Source organism: Rhinoderma darwinii, chromosome 1 (genome assembly GCF_050947455.1).
Source record: "Rhinoderma darwinii isolate aRhiDar2 chromosome 1, aRhiDar2.hap1, whole genome shotgun sequence".
Classification (NCBI taxonomy): Eukaryota; Metazoa; Chordata; class Amphibia; order Anura; family Rhinodermatidae; genus Rhinoderma; species Rhinoderma darwinii.
In genome coordinates this window covers 612510109-612528723 of record NC_134687.1, presented here as the reverse complement: position 1 = coordinate 612528723, position 18615 = coordinate 612510109, and positions in this window count along the sequence as shown.

Below are 18615 nucleotides of genomic sequence, written 5' to 3'. Positions count from 1 at the left end.
CCTTTGTCCTCAAAATAGCATCAATTCTTCTAGGTGCACTTGCACACGGTTTTTGAAGGAACTCGGCAGGGACTTTGTTCCAAACATCTTGTAGAACTAACCACCAACTATCTTCTGTGGATGTAGGCTTCCTCAAATCCTCGTTCGTGTAATCCCAGACAGACTCGATGATGTTGAGATCAGGGCTCTGTGGGGGCTATATGATCACTTTTAGGGGCCCTAGTTCTTCTTTATGCTGAAGATAGTTCTTAATGACATTGGATGTATGTTTGGAGTTGTCCTTCTGCAGAATAAATTTGGAGCCAATCAGACGCCTCCCTGATTATATTGCATGATGGATAAGTATCTGCCTGTATTTCTCAGCATTGAGGACACCATTAATCCTGACCAAATCCCCAACTCCATTTGCTGCAATGCAGCCCCAAACTTGCAAGGAACCTCCACCATGCTTTACTGTTGCCTGCAGACACTTATTATTGTACTGCTCTCCAGCCCTTCAGCGAACCAACTGACTTCTGTTACATCTAAATAAATGTTGACTCATCACTCTAGATAACCTGTTGCCATATTTCTGCACCCCAGTTCCTATGTTTTCATGTAATTTCAGTGACTTGGTCTTGTTTCCACGTCTAAGGTATGGCTTTTTTGGCCGCAATTCTTCCATGAAGTTAAGCATGGTGGAGGTTCCTTGCAAGTTTGGGGCTGCATTTCAGACTTTTCCAAACAGTCGATGGGTGTACCTGGGTCCCACTGGTTTCTGCCAGTTCTGAGCTGATGGCATCTTCTGGACATCTTCTGATTTAGAAGTGAAGTATGAAGTGTGTTTGATCTGCTGCACTAAGTTTCCTTGGCGTTGGTTCGCAACGTAGCCTGTTTCTTTGTGCTTCTTCAAAAGAGCTTGAACAGCACATCTTGAAACCCCAGTCTTCTTTAAAATCTTTGCCTGGTAGAGACCTTGCTGATGCAGTGTGTTTATCTTGTGTCTTGTTGCTGTGCTCAGTCTTGCCATGGTCCATCTGTGACATGAAACTGTTTTCCACAACATCACCTGTGTAGCAGAGTTTGTCTGTTCCTTACCTAGTTTTAATCCTCCTACACAGCTATTTATGTTACAGTTAATGACTGTGTTTCAACCTAGATATAAAAATGATGATCATATCACCTGACTATAATCCTACAAAATCCATGACTTTGTGCAAGTGTACCTAGAAGAATTGATGCGGTTTTGAAGGCAAAGGCTGGTCACACCAAATATTGATTTAATATATATTTCTCTTCTGTTCACTATTAATACTTCTATTTTTGAAAGAATTCTTAATTTGCAGCCTTTTTCCACAACTGCCTAAAACTTTTTCACAGTGCTGTAAATATATTACAGTCAATGAAGTAGTAGAGTAAAGAACTAGTAAGAAAATGTTTTACTCTAACTGCATTACTCCTTATATTTGCTATTACAGTATGGTTTCTACATTGTAGTGGCTGTTATTTCCCTTACATATGTTTCCGCAGGAGGTATGTGTAATGGGGACAGCCCCCTTCCATACGCCCTAGTAGGGCATATAGATGTCATGGGAGTGGGGTCTATGCTCATAGATCGTTTTATTTCTCTGGAAAATCCAGTTCATCTGCAGCATGTATTACATGATAATGTGATAAAATCACAATACTAATCTAATAATCCTTTTTTGTATTATTCGTACAGAACTAAATACTACACCACTAATCATCATCATAGAAGATATGAAGTGCAATATTTAATGACAATGCAGATCCTTGTAAACTATTTTTTTTAAATTATAACTCTTTAGCCCCTTAAGGACGCAGCCTAGTTTTGGCCTTAAGGCTCAGAGCTCATTTTTCAAATATGACATATTTCACTTTATGTGGTAATAACGTCGGAATGCTTAAACCTACCCAAGCGATTCTGAGATAGTTTTCTCGTGACACGTTGGGCTTCATGTTCGTGGTAAAATTTGGTCGATATATTCAGTGTTTATTGGTGAAAAATTGCAAAATTTAGAGAACATTTTGAAAAAATTGCATTTTTCAGAATTGAAATGCATCTGCTTGTAAAACAGACGGTTATACCACCCAAAATAGTTACTAGTTCACATTTCCCATATGTCTACTTTAGATTGGCATCGTTTTTTGAACATTATTTTATTTTTCTTGGACGTTACAAGGCTTAGAACATAAACAGCAATTTCTCATATTTTTAAGAAAATTTCAAAAGCCTTTTTTTAAGGTACCTCTTGAGTTCTGAAGTGGCTTTGAGGGGCCTATGTATTAGAAACCCTGATAAAACACCCCATTTTAAAAACTAGACCCCTCAAAGTATTCAAAACAGCATTTAGAAAGTTTTTTAACCCTTCAGGCATTTCACAGGAATTAAAGCAAAGTGGAGGTGAAATTTGCAAATTTCATTTTTCTTGCTGAATTTCAATTTTATTCATTTTTTTTTCTGTAACACAGAAGGTTTTACCAGAGAAATACTACTAAATATGTATTGTCCAGATTCTGCAGTTTTTATAAATGTCCCACATGTGGCCCTACTGCGCTCGTGGACTAAAACACAAGCCCTAGAAGCAAAGAAGCACCTAGTGCATTTTGAGGCCTCTTTTTTATTCTAATATATTTTAGGCAGCATGCCAGGTTTGAAGAAGTGTTGAGGTGCCAAAAAAGTAGGAATCCCCCAATAGTGACCCCATTTTGGAAACTACACCCCTCAAGGAATTCATTTATGGTTGTTGTTACCATTTTGACCGCACAGTTTTTTCACAGCACGTATTTGAATTGGGCTGTGAAATGAAAAAAATGTCATTTTTTCCAATAAAATGTCATTTGTGATCAAAATTTCTTATTTTCACAGGGAACAAAATACCCCATTTTGTTGCCCAATTTGTCCTTAGTGTGGCAATACCCCATTTGTGGTGATAAACTGCCGATTGGGAACATGGGAGGGCTCAGAAGGAAAGGAGCGCTATATGTTTGTTGGAGTCCAGATTTTGCTGGATTGGTTTTCGGGTGCCATGTCGCATTTGCAGAGCCTCAGAGGTATCAAAGCAATGGAAACCACCAAAAGTGACCCCATTTTGAAAACTACACCCCTCAAGGAATTCATTTATGGTTGTTGTTAGCATTTTGACCACACAGTTTTTTCACAGCACCTATTTCAATTGGGCTGTGACATTAAAAAAATGAAATTTTTTCCAATAAGATGTAATTTTTTATCAAAATTTCTTATTTTCACAGGGAACAAAATACTCAATTTTGTTGCCCAATTTCTCCTGAGTGCAGCAATACCCCATTTGTGGCAATAAACTGCCGTTTGGGCCCATGGGAGGCCTCAGAAGGGAAGGAGCGCTGTGTGTTCTTTAGAGTGCAGATTTTGCTGGATTGGTTTTCAGGTGCCATGTCGCATTTGCAGAGCCCCAGAGGTATCAAAGCAATGGAAACCCACCAGAAGTGACCCCATTTTGGAAACTACACCCCTCAAGGAATTCATTTATGGGTAATGTGACCATTTAGACCCCATAGTTTCTTCACAGAACTTATTTGAATTGGGCTGGGAATTAAAAAAAAATATATTTTTTCCAATAATATGTCATTTTAGCTCAAAAATTCTTATCTTCACAAAAAATAAAATACTCCATTTTGTTGCCCAATTTCTCCTGAGTGCGGCAATACCCCATTTGTGGTGATAAACTGCCGTTTGGGCCCATGGGAAGGCTCAGAAGGAAAGGAGTGCTGTGTGTTATTTGGAGTCCAGATTTTGCTGGATTGGTTTTCGGGTGCCATGTCGCATTTGCAGAGCCCCAGAGGTATCAAAGCAATAGAAACCAACCACAAATGACCCCATTTTGGAAACAACACCCCTCAAGGAATTCATTTATGGGTGTTGTGACCATTTTGACCCCATAGTTTTTTCACAGAACTTATTTGAATTGGGCTGGGAATGAAAACAAAATTATTTTTTTCAAATAATATGTAGTTTTGGCTGAAAATTTCTTATTTTCACAAGACACAAAATACCCCATTCTGTTGCGCAATTTGTTCTGAGTGCCGCAATACCCCATTTGTTGTGATAAACTGCCGTTTGGGCCCATGGGAGGGCTCAGAAAGAAAGGACCACCATTTGGCCTACTGGGGATTTTCTAGTGCGAAGTCATGTATGCAGAATCACCTGAGGTACCAGTACAGTTGAAACCCGCAAGAAGTGACCCCGTTTTAATAACTACACCCTTAAGGCATTCATCTAGAGGTGTAGTGAGCATTTTGACCAGAGACCTACACCCCATAAACTGTAATGTGGGTTCTCCCAGGTATGGCAATACCCTACATGTGGCTGTTATCAGCTACATGGACACAAAGCAGGGCTCAGAGGGGAAAGACGAGGGGGATAAGCTGTGCGGAGTGCATAAGGGTAAGTAAAATTGGGGTAAATTATAAACCAAGGGATGTATGATAAATTTTAAAACTGACTTTCATACAGAGCTCTGGTTATTCGGGACACGTGTCACATTGATATATTGTGTAATCCCTTATCGCCCTCTTATAGCAGACTTTGCACCTCTTGACTTTTTCCCTTCTTGCCAGTTTGGGGAACTTCTCCTGGAAAGTGTTGCCGCCTTGGTACGATGCGTGTGGCCCCGCTTCCAGAAGTACTGGGTGCCCCCCCTTCTTGGTCCCTAAAGATTAGGTTCTTGATAATCACCTCTTGAAATTCCAGGAAAGTTCCCGTCTGGCCTGCACATCGACGTAGCACGTACGCATTGTACAATGCCATCTGTATGATGTGCCCGGCCAGCTTCTTATACCACACCGCATGGCGCTGTAGGGCTTCAGGATTTGATCTTACAAGTCCATCCCTCCCATGTACCTATTGTAGTCCAGGATGCAGTCTGGTTTGGGGGTGGCCTTCCCTTCATATAGCCTAAACCTGTAGGTATACCCGGATGCACTCTCGCAGCTTATACATCTTCACGCCATACCTTGCCCTCTTACCCGGCAGGTACTCGCGGAATTGAACCCTCCCTTTAAAATGTACCAGGGACTCATCAATAGAAATACACTTCTCGGGGGTGAATGCTTGGGAAAACCGGGCACTGGAACGGTCTAATAGGGGTCTAGGGGTCTCCGTTTATACAAACGGTCAAAACTGGGGTCATCTCGGGGAGGGCACGGCTCATTATCAGTATAATGTAAGAAGCAAAGGTTCCAGTTCAGTTCTGAAGTTGCTTTGAGGGGCCCATATATTAGAAACCCCTATCAAATACCCCATTTTAGAAACTAGACCCCTCAAAGTATTCACAACAGCATTTAGAAAGTTTATGAACCCTTTAGGTGTTTCACAGAAATTTAGAGCAAAGTGAAATTTACATATTTTTTTGTCAGAAAATACTCTTTATACCATTTTTTTTATAACACAAAAGGATTTATCAGAGAAATGCAACTTAATACTTATTGCCCAGATTCTGCAGTTTTGAGAAATAGCCCACATGTGGCTCTAGTGCGGTAATGGACTGAAGCACCGGCCTCCGAAGCAAAGGAGCACCTAGTGGATTTTGAGGCCTCTTTTTTATTAGGCACCATGTCCGGTTTGAAGAGGTCTTGTGGTGCCAAAACATTGGGAACCCCCCAAAAGTGACCCCAATTTGGAAACTAGACCAATTGAGGAATCCATTGTAGTTTTCTTGGGGTGCATGCGGCTTTTTGATCAGTTTTTATTCTATTTTTAGGTGGCGTGGTGACTAATAAACAGCAATTCTACCATTGTTTTTTTATTCTTTTTTTTTTTACTGCGTGCACCGTGCGCTATAAATGACATATTCACTTTATTCTGCGGGGCGATACGATTACGACGATACCAGATGTTTATAGTTTTTTTTTATGTCTTATGGCGTTTGCACAATAAAATACGTTTTGTAAACAATCATTCACTTTTTGTGTTACCTTATTCTAAGGGCCCTAACGTTTTTATTTTTCAATCAATAAAGCCGTGCGAGGACTTATTTTTTGCGTAACGAACTGTAGTTTCGATCAGTACCATTTTTCAGTACATGCGATTTTTTGATCTCTTTTTATTCCGTTTTTTGGGAGGTGAAGTGACCAAACAATTGTGATTGTGGTTCGGTTTATTATTATTTTCTTTTACGGCGTTCACCGTGCGGGATAAATTACGAAATAATTTTGTAGTTCAGGCCGTTACGGACGCGGCGATACCAATTATGTATAGTTTATTTGTTTGTTTATATATTTTTATTAATAATAAATGACTGATAAGGGAAAAAGGGGGATTTTTACTTCTAATACTTTTAAAACTTTTATTTTCTTATTTTTACACATCTTTTTTTAACTTTTTTTTTACTGTATTACTTTGTCCCACTAGGGGACTTGAGGGCAGGAGGCCCTGATCGCAATTCTAATACACTGCACTACATGCGTAGTGCAGTGTATTAGAACTGTCAGCTACTCACTGACAGCAAGCATAGTGGGTCCTGACGTTGTCAGGACCCACTAGGCTTCCGTCTATGGCATAGCCGGACGCCATTGTTTGGTGTCCGGTTGCCATAGTCACCATCGCCGGCCGCTATCGCGTAGCAGGCCGGCGATGGCAGCTTAACCCCTAAAAAGCTGCGATCTCTATAGAACGCAGCTTTTAAGGGGTTAATCAGCGGGGACACAGCGATCGGTCCCCGCTGTAGGAGCTGTGACAGCTGCTGAACAAGACAGCAGCTGTCACAGCTCCTGTATGTGTCGGGAGGACAGCCGAAACGGCCGTTACTCCCGAGACGTACTATTAGGTCATGGAGCGCGAACGATACAGCTGCCCTGACCTAATAGTACGTCCAGGAGCAGGAAGGGGTTAAAGATGAATTTGCTGCATACCTATCATTCTACCTATGGTGTAAATGTTAAGAAACCTCCTCAGTCCCCAAAAATCCTTTTAGTATAGAAGAGTAAATAGAAGCAGGGGTCTAACTAAAGGGGTTGCAGAGGTTGTGATCACATCTAGGCTCTGGGTTGTGGTCTCCTATATAAGGAGACCAGTACTATTAACTACACGTGGTAGTTAGGGGTCCTGTTACAAATTTTGTACTGGGGCCCAGGAGCTTCAAGTTATGCCTTTGAATAGAAGATGGAGAGTAGAGGGAGAGAAGGGGGATGAAGCTGCAGTTTCTTACTCAGTGTTTCAGGGATGGGGAGGAGGAGCAGAAGGTGTGTGACATCTGATTGGTGAAGAGCACACAACATAGGTCTGACTTCACACCAGGAAGAGCCCACCCACTCCGCAAACCTGAAGAGTATGTGCATTTGCATAAACCGGAAAAGGGAAAGAAAAATACCCCAAATTTACAGCTGCCTAGGGATGTTTTTTATGTAACGATAGATAAACTATTAATACTTTATCGCCAGGCATTTTGTTTCTTATGCTGCTTGCTCTCTCCTCAGTTTTACTCTGACATTCATGTGTAGGTTCAGAAGTTTTTCAAGAAATTTAAATTCTGCAAGTCCTTGAGGAATTTTGATAGAAGGATTTAAGAGATGACATGACCTCAGCCATTTTGATATTCATGTTGAGAATATCTTGCAAATTATTGTGTTTCTCCTATTCTCGTTGTATGTGGCCTCTGTAGGATTGCCAGGCAATTTTCTTTCTGTTTTTCCGGAGAGCGTTCAATATATTTGTGCATCCTGTTGCATCCTCAAAAGCTATTTTCAGAACTTAATATGCAAGTGAGCCAGTGCGGCCTTCCACAGCTATTTATCTTTCCACACAATGCATCACTTTATGAGCCGTCTGCAAACTTTACTTTGTTATGTTGATGATCATATTTCATAGACCAGAGATCACATCTTCCTACTCATCCCCTTTGACCAAAAATACAAAAATGATATTGTGACATAAAGGAAATTTATCAATAAAATAATTTAAGATAATATGCTATAGTTATGTGCAGGAATAAAATCTATTGAAGTTACAGGATCAAAGTTTACAGCACCTTTTCTCTACTAGTATCCTTGAAGGGGACTTTTGTTCTCAAGTGACCCAACTCATTGGTGGAAACATATCCGGCACTTGGGGTGGCCAGCCTGTTTCCCTGATTTAACCGACGCGGGTTTAAGCTTGCTGTCCAAGCGATTTGGCAGCGAATGTCTGGTGCCTGGCAGTCAGAGACTGACGAAGACCCTGGAGAGAAGACAGAAGCAGTTTTCACCGCTTCTGTCTTCTCGGTTGTCAGGTAATTACTACTTGAGCAATTCCCCAGAGTGCAAGTTTATGGAAGTGCTATTCAAGCAATTCCCAAAAGACAGCTGGAGACTGTCTGGATCAAGCGTGCAGGTAAATCAGCTATCTCATTTCCATCACCACTCTCGTCAGCAGAGTCTAAGGCTACTCTACGGTCTTCACCAGAGACCACCGCAAAGCAGGTTGGATTTTGCTGCATAGAACCCAGGTTGCTTTAACAGAATACGGTGTTGGACAGGAGGTGCAACTGCAGGCAAAACAGAACTAATAACCAGACAAGCCAGGGGGGTATTCAACAAACAGAGTTGAAAACCAGGAGATACTAAAAGTCCAAGTGAGCAGAGGGTAAATTCAAAGACAAACTAAAGTCCAGTTCAAAGAATCCTAACAAACAAGGTGATACAGGGTGTGACCAGGAGCTTGATCAGAACATGCATGCACAAGAAAATCACAAGCAACAATGAGAAGACTGAACAGATTCAAATACTACACACTTGGCCCTGATAGGTAGCAGACAGAGGAATGAGATTGCCTCTGAATCTCAAACCAGGGCCACCCAGAAGCTAGGCTAGTAGCCATGACAACCTTAAAGTGATGGACGTTTCCTAACATCTAGACCAAAAAACAAACAAAAAGATGCAAAACGCAATTGTAATGTATCAAATATAAAATATATAAATTTTATTGAAAATACTAAAATAAAGCATATAAAAAGGTCCACAGACACACTAACGGAAAGACCACCATCAAATAAACTCCTGCAATAGAGTAATCAACAATGTATACATGAGTCAGAGAATGAGGTATGGCATACACAAACAGACCAAGTACAAACCAACAACTGTGCAAATGAATGTATAGATACATGTTCAACAAAAGTCTGTATAGGAGGAAATTGCTGAAGAGAGAGTAACCATACTGACCCATAAAGTGCTGGAGTAGTTGATGGACGTCCAGCCGACGCGCGTTTTGGCGCACTTGCCTTTGTCTGGGGGTTTCCTAACATCTGTACTCCGGTACACAGCACTAAAAGGGGTTTTCCCATGAGGGACGTTTTTGACATATCCACAGGTTATGTCATTAATGTCAGATAGATGCGGGTCCCACCTCTGGGACCCATACCTATCTCTAGAACGGGCACCCTAAACTCTGTTCTAGCTTTGTCTGCTATCGCTGACTCCCGGCCGCTTCCTGACTTTATGGTTGGGAGTTACGAAGACAGTATAGCTCGCTGAGCTACACTGTTTCCATAACTCCCATAGTAGTGAATAGCAGTTACGGAAGCAGTGTAGCATGCGAGCTACGCTGTTTCCGTAAATACCATTCAGTTCTATAGGGCTTACGAAAACAGCATAGCTGAGCGAGCAACACTGTCTTCACCTTCATGGTCGGAAATCAGCCGACACACACACAGGTAGAATGGGGTTTAGGGGCCCGTTGTAGAGATAGGTGCGGGTCCCAGAGGTGGGACCCGCATCTATCTGACATTTATGACATATCCTGTGGATATTTCATAAATGTCCCTCGTGGGAAAACTCCTTTACTGAGAGATGTATAAAGAATAGAGGTTACATGATTGATGGGATGCCGGTAGTATGAGGCTGCTGCTGGGTCTCACTATAGTCCCTAATACAGGACCAATTTTCCCTGTAACAGTGGAAAACTATAGTGTAAAAAAAGAGAAAATGAAATAACAAAGTCCCCCAGAGGTCTTTTTTGAGGGACAGGCCATAATAATAATAAAAAGTACAAAACTCAAATAAATGAAATAAAAATGACACATAAAATACCCCTTAAAAAAAACATCACCCCCCCCCCCCCCCCGCCAATCATTGTCGTAACTAGCCCTGACTCAATCACTCTAAAATGGGCATGTAATAAATCAAAATTTATGGCAATGACGATCACAAATAAAAGGTCTAATTTAGGGTAACACTATATTATTGCCAGAAAAATAATTGTTATAAAGTATAAAAAAGCATATTTTTGAAAAAAAAAAATTCAAATTATAAGCCTAGAAATGCTAAAAAAAATTCTGTGTATAAAAGTGATAAGAAAAGAAACCTGCATTTCAGACAAAAAAACGTTGCAAAAATCACGTTGCTAGCCCAAGAAATAAGAACTTTATAGCCGTTTAATTAACTCATGCTAAAAATGGCGGTGCCCGATCTGTGACATGTCACATGTCAAAAGATGTGTAACCCCTTCCTGTACTGTGGCGTATATTTACAGCATAGACGAGAAGCACTGTCTGCACCATGCCATAAATGTCTGGCACAGTGATGACATCGAATTCTTACAGCTGATAACTTACAGTATTGGCCAGAATCGCAGTCAATAGCTACCGTGACACCAAAAGACATGTACACGTGCGGCCAGTTTGGGTTCTGTATGAAGAGATAGTATTCTAATCTGTGCTTCTGTCTAGTGAATAGTCTGGTCTGGGGTCTGTATAGGGAATATTAGTCTGGTCTGGGGATCTGATAGAGAATAGTGTCTGAGAGTCTGTATAGGGGATAGTTTTGGGTCTGTATAATTAAATTGTCTGGTCTGGGTTCTATACATGGGATAGGAGTCTGGTCTGGGGCTCTGTATAGTGAATAGTCTGGTCTGGGGTCTGTAAAGGTGATAGTCTAGTCTGGGGTCTGTATAGGGGATAGTAGTCTAGTCTGGGGTCTGTATAGGGAATAGTAGTCTGGGGGTCTGATTGGGGATAGTCTAGTCTGGGAGTCTGCATAAGGGATAGTCTGGTCTGATATCTGTATAGGGGATTTGTATAGACGATAACCTGGTCTGGGGTCTGTACAGGGGATCGTCTGGCATGTATAGGTTTTGGTATGGCCTGGGGTCTGGATTGTGGATAGTCTAGTCTTGGGTCTGTATAGGGGATAGTCTTGTCTGAGGTCTGTATTGGGGGTATTCTGAACTGGGATCTGTACAGGGGATAGTCTGGTCTGGGAGTGTGTATAAGGGATAGTCTGGTCTGATATCTGTATAGGGATAATCTGGTCTGGGGTCTGTATAGGCGATAACCTGGTCTGGGGTCTGTTCAGGGGATAGTCTGGTCTGTATAGGTGATAGTCTGGTCTGAGATCTGTATTGGGGGTAGTCTTGTCCGTAGTCTGTATAGGGGATAGTCTGGTCCGTATAGGTGATAGTCTGGTCTGGGGTCTGTATAGGGGATAGTAGTCTAGTCTGGGGTCTGTATAGGGAATAGTAGTCTGGGGGTCTGATAGGGGATAGTCTGGTCTGGGGTCTGTATAGGGGATAGTAGTCGAGTCTGGGGTCTGTATAGGGAATAGTAGTCTGGGGGTCTGATACGGGATAGTCTGGTCTGATACCTGTATAGTGGATCTGTATAGGCGGTGACCTGGTCTGGAGTCTGCACAGGGGATAGTCTGGCCTGAATAGGTGATAGACTGGTCTGGGGTCTGCATTGTGGATAGGCTAGTCTGGGGTCTGTATAGGGGATAGTCCTGTCTGAGGTCTGTATTGGGGGTATTTTGAACTGGGGTTTGTACAGGGTATAGTCTGGTCTGGAAGTCTGTATAAGGTATAGTCTGGTCTGGGGTCTGTATAGGCGATAGTCTTTCTGTGTAGGTGATAGTCTGATATGAGATCTGTATTGGGGTAGTCTTGTCTGTACTCTGTATAGGTGTCACGGCGCGGGGAGTGGACCCACTTGGCCGTACCGCGTAGCGGGATAGCAGCTGGCCAAACAGGTATAATGCAATGTCTATAGTTAAGAAAGGGTACCTGAGGCAATGCAATGGAAGTGGACAAAAAAAAATTGTGTATCCTGCACTCTGGTTAAAAAATAAGACTCTATTCGGTCATTTTAAAAACAGAACAATTAAAATGAAAATCCCGGGACCACGCTTATGCGTTTCGAACCTGTGGGGTTCTTAGTCAATTCTTGGTGACCCACTTTTAAGTTCACATATTTATACCCTATATCCCAAGTCAGGTGATATCCTGTGGGTTGGGTTAAACATTAACCGTTTCATAGGTTGATTCGATTTTCTGGTTACATCAATATAACATATCTTCTCTAAATATATTACTATGTATTCGTCATTTGGGAATTCAATAAATATGACGAACATGAATAAATCGTTGACCATATTTTGACAATAATCTAAACATGATTTGAAAAGACATTACTCCTGATTACTCCCAGGCCAGCTCAGGTGTGTTAACTTCGTGATGTCACATAAGGAGAGTGAAAGCCGTATAAGGTGGGTTATAATCTAACAATTTTTGTATGTGTGAAAACACTTATTTGTGCATTGTAATATGCCTTCATAATGAAATTCCATGTTATAACGGTTAAGAAATCACCAAATATGCGGGGGCGTGGCCTGGACATGGCGCTGGTGAGACGTGTGGTGTGAGAGCTCCCGCGTCCCGACTGACTTCCAGCCCGATTAATAGCGTCTGACAGCACTTTACATCGCACTAATGTGAAGGGGAACACGCGGTAAAGCTACCACACCGGCAAGAAGAGATCAAGGGAGAACGAGAAGCGGCATTCCTCACTACTTTACAGACCCTGGGTCGCCTGCTTCCTCGCCTCAGCAAACCAACATGGTGGGTCGGGGTGCGGCCGCATCTGCAGCGCCTTCAGGAGCGAGGTCGTCCTCGGAGCTGACACAGGACTTTCCAGCTCTCCTGGTCCGGGGTGAGTCTTCCACGGTCCCATCACAAGGCACTGAGCGGGGTCCCGATATGCAGGCACTCACGTCACAGATGGCGGCCATTCCCACTAAAACAGACATGGAGGGATATATCTCCCGCCTTGAAGCGGTGTGTAAAACAGAGATACGTTCTCTGAAAGAGGACATTCACCATATTAATACTGCTGTGGCAGCCATTGAAGTAACCACGCAGACACTCCAACAGTAACAGGTTTCCCAACAAAGTTTATTAGATCAGCATTCTGCCCACATTCAATTATTATTTGATATGGCTGATGACGCTGAAAATCGCAATAGAAGGAATAACATCAGAGTTAGAGGTATCCCTGAAGCTACAGGACCCCAAGATCTCATTCCTACACTGATTGGGATTTTTAACACGCTATTGGAAAAACCGGTTGACTCCCGGTTGGAAATAGATAGAGCGCATCGTACCCTGGGTCCGAAAAGCACAGATCTGGCGAGACCACGTGATGTAGTGTGCAGGATACATTTCTTCCAAATTAAAGAGTCCATTATGCGTCAAACGCGTAACAAAGGTGTTTTGGACTTTGACGGTGCTCCGGTGCAATTGCTGGCAGATCTTTCCCGCTCTACGCTGGCAAAGCGGAGAGCCTTGAGGCCGCTACTAATGGTACTTCAGGAGAAAGATATTCCGTATTCGTGGGGATACCCGTTTCAATTGCAAGTTCGACGAGGTTCGGCTACCTACTCGGTGTACTCCCCAGATGACATCCCCGAGTTCACAGCAGCTCTGGACTTGCCTGCTATTGTTATTTCTGATTGGCCGCTCTTCCCGCCATTACCACAGCGCCCACCACGGCGTAACTCCAGGGTGGAAAATTACTCAGCTCCGGCCCGCCGTAGATGACTTCAGGCGCCGATGGTCCCGGAATCAAATCGGTTGGAACCATGATGCGACATTAGCTTCTCCCATAGCCTCGCAGGACTTCCTTGAACGTGATGCTGTTTTTTGAGGCTAGGGGTAATGTGCGGACATGGTCCTGTCCTAAACATGGGATTTATTATGTTGCTGCTTTCCTACTTTTCCCCAGATTTTGAGTTACAAAAATGTTACTTGTCATGTTACAGTATGGTTTTACAGGCCTGAGAGGGAGCAGGAAGGTATAGCTGGGGCGCGAGCATAACTTGCTCTTATTGGCAGCCAGGCCCTAAGATGTAACAGTAGGTGGGAGAAGCCCGGGTTGTAATGGCTCATAGCCTCGAATTTCTTAATCCCTCGAAGTTCTTAATCCCTCTGATGCTTTCTGGGGAATGTCTATTTATAGCTGTTCCCTCCACCTTTCATACGTGGCCCGATATATTATATTACAGTATATTTTATATTGCTTTAGGTTCTGGTTCCTTCCCTTGAACGTGATGATGTCATGCATTTGTGTGTTTCTTTTACAGGTGCCCTTTAAGGGCTAAACATATCGCTGTCCCGCCGCAGTTTCTCTGTTTTCTTTTAATATGGTGGTTGTTTATATCAATGATATCGGGTTAACGGAAGTTGGTTGGGATCATCCTTCTTCCATAGTTCAGTCAACTCCGTACGTAGGTGGTGTTCTGCTACGCAGTGAACACTTTACATATACCTCTTTCCCCTCAACTTAGTGGTTTTGGGGCTGGAGCACCGTCTGTGGTGTTTTCCATAGTGTCTTAATTGTTTTCTGTCTCTCTTTGTTAATTGTTTCTTCTTTTCTCCCTCTCCGTCCCATTCCCTTCCCCACTTGTCGCCGTCCTCATTCCGGATGGAGTCTCTCAACTGCTGCTCGTTAAATGTGCGTGGATTTAACACGCCGCAGAAACGCTCTCAGATTTTGTATAATATGCACAAGCAGCGTGTCCAGATTTTGTTTCTACAGGAGACGCATTTTAGGAGTGAACATGTGCCTACTTTGACTCATAGGTACTATACACAGTGGTTCCATAGTACCAACCCGGAAGCTAAGTCAAGAGGCGTGAGTATTGCGATACATAGATCTCTGCCGGTGTCTATTGTAGAAACCCGATCTGATGCTCATGGGCGCTTTTTGTTTGTGAAACTTCAGGTCTGTGGGAAAATGTTCACAGTGGCTAATCTGTACCTCCCTAATCATGATCAGGTGCGCACTTGCAGGAGCTACTTGACAGAACTTGCCAACTTCACAGAAGGCCTCTTGATCACTGCTGGTGACTTTAACTTTGTCTTAGACCGAGTTATGGACTCGTCTTCGGGCAGGTCCTCGGTAGCAGCAACACAGCTATCTGCTCTTAAGGCTAAACTTTTTGCAATGCAGCTGGTGGATGTTTGGAGGATACTTAACCCTCAAACAAGGGATTATACCTTCTATTCTGTGGTCCATAACATGTACAGCAGGATAGACATGTTCTTTGTGAGTCATCACTTATTGTCCTGGGCCCCGGCATCTCGGATTGGTTCGATGATCTGGACAGATCATGCGCCAGTTTTCCTCTCACTACGGTTCCCTGGGGGGGAGGCGAGGGAATGGCATTGGAAGCTAAATCCTCTTCTTTTGAAGGATTCGGTGTGTCGAGCGGCTGTCACCCGTTCGATCTCCGAGTTCTTAGATCATCACAACCTAGATCCCACCCCCCTACCGATACAGTGGGAAGCGCTGAAAAGTGTCGTAAGAGGTATCTTTATCCAACAGGGCTCCAGGCTTAAAAAAGAGAGAGCTTTTAAAATGAAGAAGTTACTGTCTTGCATTCAGTCCCTAGAGTCTGCACATAAACAGTCGAGACAGCCTCAAACGTTAGCGGAACTATCAGAGGCCAGGAATTCCTTGAGAGAGTTGCTGGATCAGGCTCAGGCCTCTTTCAGAGATCGTGCTAGGGGTTTCTTTTACCAACACTCTAATAAGTGTGGCAGAGCACTAGCCAGAGCACTCAAGCCACGGGTCCCCACCTCTTATATTCCAACGATTAAGTCATGCTCTGGTGATATTAAACATAAGCCAGAAGAGATAGTGCAAACCTTTCGGGAGTATTACCACTCCTTGTATAATCTCAGGGGACCTTTACAAGATATGTCCTCTGCTGCTCTGCAAAAGAAAATTGACCAGTATGTGGCTAAAACAGCGCTGCCAGAGCTGGAAAGGGCTGAGACCGAGGAGTTGAGCGTGGATTTTTCTGATGAAGAAATCCAGGGCGTTATCAAGTCCGCTCCGTCGGGTAAAAGTCCGGGCCCGGATGGTTTCCCGACGTCCTTCTACAAGGCTTTTCTTCCGCAGCTCCTTCCCTTTATGACTAAGGTATTCAATTCGGTCACGTCGTCAATGCCCTTCACGCCGCAAACGTTAGAAGCTACCATTACGGTTATTCCTAAACCAGGGAAAGACCATTCTATCTGTGCCAATTACCGCCCAATTTCGCTAATAAATGTTGATGTTAAGCATTATTCCAAGGCAATTGCAAATAGATTGGCACCTCTGCTCCCGAGAATCATCCATACTGATCAAGCGGGGTTTGTCCTCCGGAGAGAAGCGAAGGACAATACCAATAAAACTCTTCTCCTGGTGTCCCATGCGAAGAAAAAGTCCATACCCACTTGTTTGATCTCAGTTGATGCAGAGAAAGCTTTCGACCGAGTCCACTGGGTTTTCTTGAGATCGGCCTTACAACAAATGGGAATTGGCCCGGTAATGATAGAAAGGATCTTTGCTCTATATCAGAAACCCACGGCTAGAGTCAGGGCCAATGGCATTTACTCCGCAGCTCTACAGATTGCTAACGGAACCAGACAGGGATGCCCGCTGTCCCCATTGCTATATGTGATCACAATGGAACATCTGGCAGTGGCGATCCGTACATCTCCAGATATTTCTGGGATTTGGGTAGGTGGTGAATACCATAAGCTGGCGTTATATGCAGACTACCTCTTATTATTCATTACTAATCCTGTTATTTCCTTCCCGGTGCTTATTCGAGAATTTGAAGAGTTCGGAAGGGTCAGTAATTTCAAGGTCAATTACACAAAGACGGAAGCGCTAAATGTATCGCTTCCACAGGAGTCGGTTGATCTTCTAAGATCATCCTTCTCTTTCAAATGGCAAGCGACATCTATCAAATACCTGGGGGTTCAGATTTCTGGCACTTTAACGGATCTGTACTCCCTTAATTATCCTCACTTAATGCAACGTACGCTGAAAGATCTCCAATCCTACGACAGAGCACAATTGTCATGGTTTGGACGTATTAATGCCATCAAAATGGATATCCTCCCTAGGTTTTTGTATCTATTTCAGGCAATCCCTGTTATGGTTCCTAGGGCGTATTTTAAGACATTGGAGGCAGCGTTTCGTAAGTTCGTCTGGGGCACTCTGAGGCCTCACATCAGTATAAGCTCATTGTCTCGCCCTAAACTGAAAGGGGGAGCGGGACTCCCAGATTTGGGGTTGTACCACCAAGCTGTAGTGCTTTCTAGAGTGATAGATTGGTTTCATAATGACACCAATAAACAATGGGTGGGGATTGAGAGGTCCATGGTGGCGCTCTCTCTGAGATCGCTGCCGTGTATTCTGCCGGATCATCGACCAGCCCTCTCGACCCTTCCTATGCTTACCCATCATTTTCTCACTCTCTGGGACAGATTGATGGTTCGAAAGGGGCTTTCCCATAGACCAGGACTTCTTAGCCCTCTGTTTGATAACTCCGAGTTCCCACCGGCTGTTCACAAAACTACCTTTTTGAGTTGGACCGCTTCAGAAGATACTAGGCTGTGTCAGGTGATGTCAGATGGGGTCGCCTCCCTCCGCTACATATGTTGAGAGAGACCTGCCCGGAGAGGACTTTTTCATGGTTGGAATATGCACAATTGTCTACCTTCCTACACCCGGCCCTGCCGGATGGTATCTGCATCTCAGTGACCACGTCCTTTGAATCGTTGTTGCTCTTACAAGAGCCACCTACTCGTGTGATCTCCAAGATGTATGCCATCCTATTGGAGACTTCTGTCAATCAGCCCCCTGCACATGTTAGCGCATGGGAAGAGGACCTAGGGTTCTCCATATCTCTGCTTGATTGGGACAGGGTTTTCCTCCTGACCCATAAAATGGCAATGGCTTGCCACGCTCAGGAATTTTTTTTTTAAATACTGACCAGATGGTACCGTTGCCCACAGATTCTACATAAAATTTACCCAGAAGCATCAGATGTCTGTTGGCGGTGTAGCAACGAGACTGGCACGATGTTGCACATTTGGTGGTCATGCCCAGTGTTGCAGACTTTTTGGAAAGCGGTGTTCGACATCTATGCATTGATGGAGTGTGCTCCTATCATACCCACTCCTCAGATGGCTCTGTTATCCTTGATTCCGGGTCCTCTGTCAGGCATAAAAAAGGGCCTACTCAGACATTTTCTGACAGCAGCACGGACAGTAATTCCTAGACACTGGAAGACTTCTGCGGTGCCTACGATTGGTGAATGGGTTGTAGAAATGGACCTACTGTGTAGAATGGAATCTCTTCTTGCAGAAGACAGAGGCAGCTATGACGCGGTTCTTTATCTGTGGAACGCATGGTCATCCTTCAAATCTGGTCCTCATTTCGCAGACTGGTTGAGCTAGAGTATTACATATGGTGGTCTATATAGCTAGGTCCTGATTGGGCTTCATCATAAATGGAGGCGGTACAATATTCCTCTAGTGGTAATGTCTCTGCTCCC